Source organism: Oncorhynchus keta, chromosome 30, assembly GCF_023373465.1.
Source record: "Oncorhynchus keta strain PuntledgeMale-10-30-2019 chromosome 30, Oket_V2, whole genome shotgun sequence".
In the NCBI taxonomy this organism is placed as follows: domain Eukaryota; kingdom Metazoa; phylum Chordata; class Actinopteri; order Salmoniformes; family Salmonidae; genus Oncorhynchus; species Oncorhynchus keta.
Window position 1 is genome coordinate 1,627,165 of NC_068450.1, and position 8,319 is coordinate 1,635,483.

The 8,319-nt window shown below is 44.3% G+C and overlaps 1 long non-coding RNA gene across 1 annotated transcript; it reads left to right on the top strand.

The window, feature by feature from the left end:
* Positions 1 to 1,194: 1,194 nt before the first annotated feature.
* LOC127913796 (uncharacterized) lies at positions 1,195 to 2,395 on the top strand. The gene is made up of 4 exons (XR_008086736.1): positions 1,195 to 1,492; positions 1,550 to 1,891; positions 2,060 to 2,173; positions 2,231 to 2,395. It is a non-coding gene; the product is annotated as an uncharacterized LOC127913796 (long non-coding RNA).
* Positions 2,396 to 8,319: the final 5,924 nt, after the last annotated feature.

The window sequence follows — 8,319 nt, forward strand, 5'->3', positions numbered from 1 at the left end:
TGACCTCTACTACTATATCTCTGTATTGTAACCCCTTCGCTATATCTCTGTATTGTAACCTCTACTACTATATCTCTGCCGCTAGCTGCTCTACCGTATCCTACTAGATATATGCTGCCCCAGCCTGTTCAGTGTTTCTCCTCTGTGCTGCTGAGTGCTGTAATTAAAGAGTGGTAGAGTCCAGGGAGATGAGAGGAGCGGAGGAGAGAGATGGGCACTCTGGGCTATAAGACTGATTGCTTTTCATGGCCACCGGGAGAGAGAAATAGGGAAGGGAGAGAGAGAGAGAGAACCACAGCATCCCTGAGGGTCTGAACCAGGCTGACTGCCCTGTAAGAGAGAGAACCAGGCTGACTGCCCTGTAGAGAGAGAGAACCAGGCTGACTGCCCTGTAGAGAGAGAACCAGGCTGACTGCCCTGTAGAGAGAGAACCAGGCTGACTGCCCTGTAAGAAAGAGAACCAGGCTGACTGCCCTGTAAGAGAGAGAACCAGGCTGACTGCCCTGTAGAGAGAGAACCAGGCTGACTGCCCTGTAGAGAGAGAGAACCAGGCTGACTCTGCCCTGTAAGAGAGAGAACCAGGCTGACTGCCCTGTAAGAGAGAGAACCAGGCTGACTGCCCTGTAGAGAGAGATAACCAGGCTGACTGCCCTGTAGAGAGAGAGAACCAGGCTGACTGCCCTGTAGAGAGAGAGAGAACCAGGCTGACTGCCCTGTAGAGAGAGAACCAGGCTGACTGCCCTGTAGAGAGAGAACCAGGCTGACTGCCCTGTAGAGAGAGAGAACCAGGCTGACTGCCCTGTAGAGAGAGAACCAGGCTGACTGCCCTGTAGAGTGAGAGAACCAGGCTGACTCTGCCCTGTAAGAGAGAGAACCAGGCTGACTGCCCCATGTAGAGAGAGAACCAGGCTGACTGCCCTGTGTAGAGAGAGAACCAGGCTGACTGCCCTGTGTAGAGAGAGAACCAGGCTGACTGCCCTGTGTAGAGAGAGAACCAGGCTGACTGCCCTGTAGAGAGAGAACCAGGCTGACTGCCCTGTGGAGAGAGAGAGAACCAGGCTGACTACCCTGTAGAGAGAGAGAACCAGGCTGACTACCCTGTAGAGAGAGAGAACCAGGCTGACTACCCTGTAGAGAGAGAGAACCAGGCTTACTACCCTGTAGAGAGAGAGAACCAGGCTGGAACCAGGAAAAATCAGGGGTTCCTAATGTTTTGTACACTCAGTGTATATACACAGACAGGGGGGTCTGAAGTTATTGACACCGTTGACAAAGATCAGCAATAGTGACTGTATAAAACCACTGACCAATAACAGGGGAGGTTAGCATGTCTTGGGGATATGATCTTTGTTCCTCACCATTACCAATAACAGGGGAGGTTAGCATGTCTTGGGGATATGATCTTTGTTCCTCACCATTACCAATAACAGGGGAGGTTAGCATGTCTTGGGGATATGATCTTTGTTCCTCACCATTACCAATAACAGGGGAGGTTAGCATGTCTTGGGGATATGATCTTTGTTTCTCACCATTACCAATAACAGGGGAGGTTAGCATGTCTTGGGGATATGATCTTTGTTCCTCACCATTACCAATAACAGGGGAGGTTAGCATGTCTTGGGGATATGATCTTTGTTCCTCACCATTACCAATAACAGGGGAGGTTAGCATGTCTTGGGGATATGATCTTTGTTCCTCACCATTACCAATAACAGGGGAGGTTAGCATGTCTTGGGGATATGATCTTTGTTCCTCACCATTACCAATAACAGGGGAGGTTAGCATGTCTTGGGGATATGATCTTTGTTCCTCACCATTACCAATAACAGGGGAGGTTAGCATGTCTTGGGGATATGATCTTTGTTCCTCACCATTACCAATAACAGGGGAGGTTAGCATGTCTTGGGGATATGATCTTTGTTCTTCACCATTACCAATAACAGGGAGGTTAGCATGTCTTGGGGATATGATCTTTGTTCCTCACCATTACCAATAACAGGGAGGTTAGCATGTCTTGGGGATATGATCTTTGTTCCTCACCATTACCAATAACAGGGAGGTTAGCATGTCTTGGGGATATGATCTTTGTTCCTCACCATTACCAATAACAGGGGAGGTTAGCATGTCTTGGGGATATGATCTTTGTTCCTCACCATTACCAATAACAGGGGAGGTTAGCATGTATTGGGGATATGATCTTTGTTCCTCACCATTACCAATAACAGGGGAGGTTAGCATGTCTTGGGGATATGATCTTTGTTCCTCACCATTACCAATAACAGGGGAGGTTAGCATGTCTTGGGGATATGATCTTTGTTCCTCACCATTACCAATAACAGGGGAGGTTAGCATGTCTTGGGGATATGATCTTTGTTCCTCACCATTACCAATAACAGGGGAGGTTAGCATGTCTTGGGGATATGATCTTTGTTCCTCACCATTTCCAATAACAGGGGAGGTTAGCATGTCTTGGGGATATGATCTTTGACCCTTTGTAACTTTCTCATTCATCATTATTCACGGTTCATTCAGGATTATTCGTAATCATGGTAGCATCCACATTAATGTAGATTTGTTTAGAAACTATTCTTATTCTATTCTTATTTACAATAAAAGTGTTTACAAAAGAACACAATACATTATGTACCATTCAATTATATGTATGTATATATATATATATTATATTGGCACAAAATAATCTGAAACGATCTGCAAATGCATCCACAAGCCTGATGTATTTAATTTTTATTATGTTTTATTTATTTAACCTTTATTTAACGAGGCAAGACAGCCCTGTGTAGAGAGAACAAATTCTTATTTCCAATGACGGCCTCCCAAAAAGGCAAAAGGCCTCCTGCTAGGACGGGGGCTGGGATTAAAAATTAAAAATAAGTAAATAAAGGACAAAACACACATCATTTAATCAGGCAAGTCAGTTAAGAACATATTCTTATTTTCAATGACGGCCTAGGAACAGTGGGTTAACTGTCGGTTCAGGGGCAGAACGGGGGTTTGAACTCGCAACCTTCCGGTTACTAGTCCAACGCTCTAACCACTAGGCTACGCTGCCGCCCTAAGTAGAGAGAGTAGTAGTCATTGCTTGCTTGGAATTTGGGACCAAATACTTTACCCTTGACAACTTGATTTCTAATAATCTTTTGGTGGGGGGTGTCAATATTATTGACCCATAACTTTTTGAGAAAAATAATATTACTTGTTTTAAAGAAAATCTCTTTCTTCTCTAGTATAACATTTAATTAATCTATTATTATTTTTTAAACGTACACTACAGCTGAGTATTTGCATTATTTATTTATACAGTCATTATTGCTCGTCTTTATCAAGAGTGGATCCCACTGTACATGTCATCATTTAGCAGACTTCTTTCTCCAAAGACACAGTCATTCTGCGTACATTATGAGTGGGCCCTGGAATCAAACCCACAATCCTAGTGTTACACGCATACGCCATGCCAACTGAGTTACAGAGGACCACAATTAAATCTCTAGCCAAGAGGCAAAACAGAACAGTGTAAATCTGTTAATCTCCGTCAGTGTAAATAAGAATTTGTTCTTTAACTGTCTTGCCTAGTTAAATAATATATATATATATAAATTGCTACTATAAATTGCTATGTAAAGGTTATACATGTCTTTCTAAATAATTCCCCATTCTAGAAATTTGTGTCGGTAATAGATTCAGGCAGGGCGGTTATGAATCACAAACAGACCAATCAGAAATGCATTACTGTAAGAGCTGTCCTCTGATTAGTCTAAACTCAGACATGGCTTTGTGATTGGACTGGAGCTAGACTGTGAATTCCCTTCACTGGAAGGTCTGAGCTCTGTCCCAACACTCTGACATGGTCTCTCGTTCTTCTCCTCGCTGGAAGGTCTGAGCTCTGTCCCAACACTCTGACATGGTCTCTCGTTCTTCTCCTCACTAGAAGGTCTGAGCTCTGTCCCAACACTCTGACATGGTCTCTCGTTCTTCTCCTCACTAGAAGGTCTGAGCTCTGTCCCAACACTCTGACATGGCCTCTCGTTCTTCTCCTCTCTGGAAGGTCTGGGCTCTGTCCCAACACTCTGACATGGCCTCTCGTTCTTCTCCTCACTAGAAGGTCTGAGCTCTGTCCCAACACTCTGACATGGCCTCTCGTTCCTGTCCTCTTCTCCGCTCACCATGTACATATTCACATTAACAACATGACTTCTAGGAGCAGAGAGGGAGCAGCTAGATGACAGGGCTGGAAGCTAATTGGTGTATTAGGATGTGATCTCTCCTGATCCTGTTCTGATCCTGTCCTGATCCTGTCTTGTTCTGATCCTGTCCTGATCCTGTTCTGATCTTGTCCTGATCCTGTTCTGATCCTGTCTTGATCCTGTCTTGATCCTGTTCTGATCCTGTCTTGATCCTGTCCCGATCCTGTTCTGATCCTGTCTTGATCCTGTTCTGATCTTGTTCTGATCCTGATCTTGTTCTGATCCTGTCTTGTTCTGATCCTGTCTTGATCCTGTTCTGATCCTGTTCTGATCCTGTTCTGATCTTGTTCTGATCTTGTCTTGATCCTGTCCTGATCCTGTTCTGATCCTGTCTTGATCCTGTTCTGATCCTGTTCTGATCCTGTCTTGATCCTGTCTTGATCCTGTTCTGATCCTGTTCTGATCCTGTCTTGATCCTGTTCTGTGTTTTTGTTACTGTCTACACAGACAGGTGGGGAACAACTCTGGATTCTAGTCTATGTACCAGTAGCAACTATGTAATGACTGACGTTAGACTGTACAACAACCTTGTAATAACAAACGTTGGACTGTATAACTATGTAATAACTAAGGTTAATTAACACGCCCTGGCCAGAGAGGCTTTTTATCCTCTATTTTGGTTAGGCCAGGGTGTGACTAGGGTGGGCATTCTATGTCCTTTTTTCTATGTTTTGTATTTCTATGTCTTGGCCTGGTATGGTTGTCAATCAGGGACAGCTGTCTATCGTTGTCTCTGATTGAGCACCATACTTAGGTACCCTGTTCCCCCACCTGTTTTGTGGGAAGTTAATTTTGTCTTTGTTCAGGGCACATGGCCCAAAGCTTCACGGTTTTGTTCTTTGTTTTGTCGGCGTCATTTTTAAAGAAAATGTACCCTTACCATACTGCACCTTGGTCCAGTACTTCAGCCAGCCGTGACAGCTACAAACAACGCAAATTAATAACCACGTAAAACGTCTGCCTTCTTCTCCGGGGCTCTTTTATCATCCACAACCGTGTGTGTGTGAGGTATACTTTTCTTTCAAAGAAGAATTGTATAAGTCTACCAAGAATCACTATGTGTGACCCTGATTTAGCCCACTGCAGTAAAAGGTTAAAGTCAGAGAGAGATCTAAGGCAAGCAGCTGTTCCTGATTTAGCCCTCCAGTAAATAGTGTGTCATTTAACTATGACTATAATTACTCCCCTTCCCTCTTACACTGGGATATCCCTTTAATGAACAGTTCCCTTCCTACTTACACTGGGATATCCCTTTAATGACTGTGTTCCCTTCCTACTTACACTGGGATATCCCTTTAATGACTGTGTTCCCTTCCTACTTACACTGGGATATCCCTTTAATGACTGTGTTCCCTTCCTACTTACACTGGGATATCCCTTTAATGACTGTGTCCCCCTCCTTCTTTCACTGGGATATCCCTTTAATGACTGTGTCCCCTTCCTACTTACACTGGGATATCCCTTTAATGACTGTGTTCCCTTCCTACTTTCACTGGGATATCCCTTTAATGACTGTGTCCCCTTCCTACTTACACTGGGATATCCCTTTAATGACTGTGTCCCCTTCCTTCTTACACTGGGATATCCCTTTAATGACTGTGTTCCCTTCCTACTTACACTGGGATATCCCTTTAATGACTGTGTTCCCTTCCTACTTACACTGGGATATCCCTTTAATGACTGTGTTCCCTTCCTTCTTTCACTGGGATATCCCTTTAATGACTGTGTCCCCTTCCTACTTACACTGGGATATCCCTTTAATGACTGTGTCCCCTTCCTACTTACACTGGGATATCCCTTTAATGACTGTGTCCCCTTCCTTCTTACACTGGGATATCCCTTTAATGACTGTGTCCCCTTCCTACTTACACTGGGATATCCCTTTAATGACTGTGTCCCCCTCCTACTTACACTGGGATATCCCTTTAATGACTGTGTTCCCTTCCTACTTACACTGGGATATCCCTTTAATGACTGTGTTCCCTTCCTACTTTCACTGGGATATCCCTTTAATGACTGTGTCCCCTTCCTTCTTACACTGGGATATCCCTTTAATGACTGTGTCCCCTTCCCTCTTACACTGGGATATCCCTTTAATGACTGTGTCCCCTTCCTACTTACACTGGGATATCCCTTTAATGACTGTGTCCCCTTCCTTCTTTCACTGGGATATCCCTTTAATGACTGTGTCCCCTTCCTACTTACACTGGGATATCCCTTTAATGACTGTGTCCCCTTCCTACTTACTACACTGGGATATCCCTTTAATGACTGTGTTCCCTTCCTTCTTACACTGGGATATCCCTTTAATGACTGTGTCCCCTTCCTACTTACACTGGGATATCCCTTTAATGACTGTGTCCCCTTCCTACTTACTACACTGGGATATCCCTTTAATGACTGTGTTCCCTTCCTACTTACTACACTGGGATATCCCTTTAATGACTGTGTCCCCTTCCTACTTACACTGGGATATCCCTTTAATGACTGTGTCCCCTTCCTACTTACTACACTGGGATATCCCTTTAATGACTGTGTTCCCCTCCTTCTTTCACTGGGATATCCCTTTAATGACTGTGTTCCCTTCCTACTTTCACTGGGATATCCCTTTAATGACTGTGTTCCCTTCCTTCTTTCACTGGGATATCCCTTTAATGACTGTGTTCCCCTCCTTCTTTCACTGGGATATCCCTTTAATGACTGTGTCCCCTTCCTACTTACACTGGGATATCCCTTTAATGACTGTGTCCCCTTCCTACTTACTACACTGGGATATCCCTTTAATGACTGTGTTCCCCTCCTTCTTTCACTGGGATATCCCTTTAATGACTGTGTTCCCTTCCTACTTTCACTGGGATATCCCTTTAATGACTGTGTTCCCCTCCTTCTTACACTGGGATATCCCTTTAATGACTGTGTCCCCTTCCTTCTTTCACTGGGATATCCCTTTAATGACTGTGTTCCCTTCCTACTTTCACTGGGATATCCCTTTAATGACTGTGTTCCCTTCCTACTTTCACTGGGATATCCCTTTAATGACTGTGTTTCCTTCCTTCTTTCACTGGGATATCCCTTTAATGACTGTGTCCCCTTCCTACTTTCACTGGGATATCCCTTTAATGACTGTGTCCCCTTCCTTCTTACACTGGGATATCCCTTTAATGACTGTGTTCCTTTCCTACTTACACTGGGATATCCCTTTAATGACTGTGTCCCCTTCCTACTTACACTGGGATATCCCTTTAATGACTGTGTCCCCTTCCTTCTTTCACTGGGATATCCCTTTAATGACTGTGTCCCCTTCCTACTTACACTGGGATATCCCTTTAATGACTGTGTCCCCTTCCTACTTACACTGGGATATCCCTTTAATGACTGTGTTCCCTTCCTTCTTACACTGGGATATCCCTTTAATGACTGTGTCCCCTTCCTACTTTCACTGGGATATCCCTTTAATGACTGTGTTCCCTTCCTTCTTACACTGGGATATCCCTTTAATGACTGTGTCCCCTTCCTACTTACACTGGGATATCCCTTTAATGACTGTGTCCCCTTCCTACTTACACTGGGATATCCCTTTAATGACTGTGTCCCCTTCCTACTTACACTGGGATATCCCTTTAATGACTGTGTCCCCTTCCTACTTACACTGGGATATCCCTTTAATGACTGTGTCCCCTTCCTACTTACACTGGGATATCCCTTTAATGACTGTGTCCCCTTCCTACTTACTACACTGGGATATCCCTTTAATGACTGTGTTCCCCTCCTTCTTTCACTGGGATATCCCTTTAATGACTGTGTTCCCTTCCTACTTTCACTGGGATATCCCTTTAATGACTGTGTTCCCCTCCTTCTTACACTGGGATATCCCTTTAATGACTGTGTCCCCTTCCTTCTTTCACTGGGATATCCCTTTAATGACTGTGTTCCCTTCCTACTTTCACTGGGATATCCCTTTAATGACTGTGTTCCCTTCCTACTTTCACTGGGATATCCCTTTAATGACTGTGTTTCCTTCCTTCTTTCACTGGGATATCCCTTTAATGACTGTGTC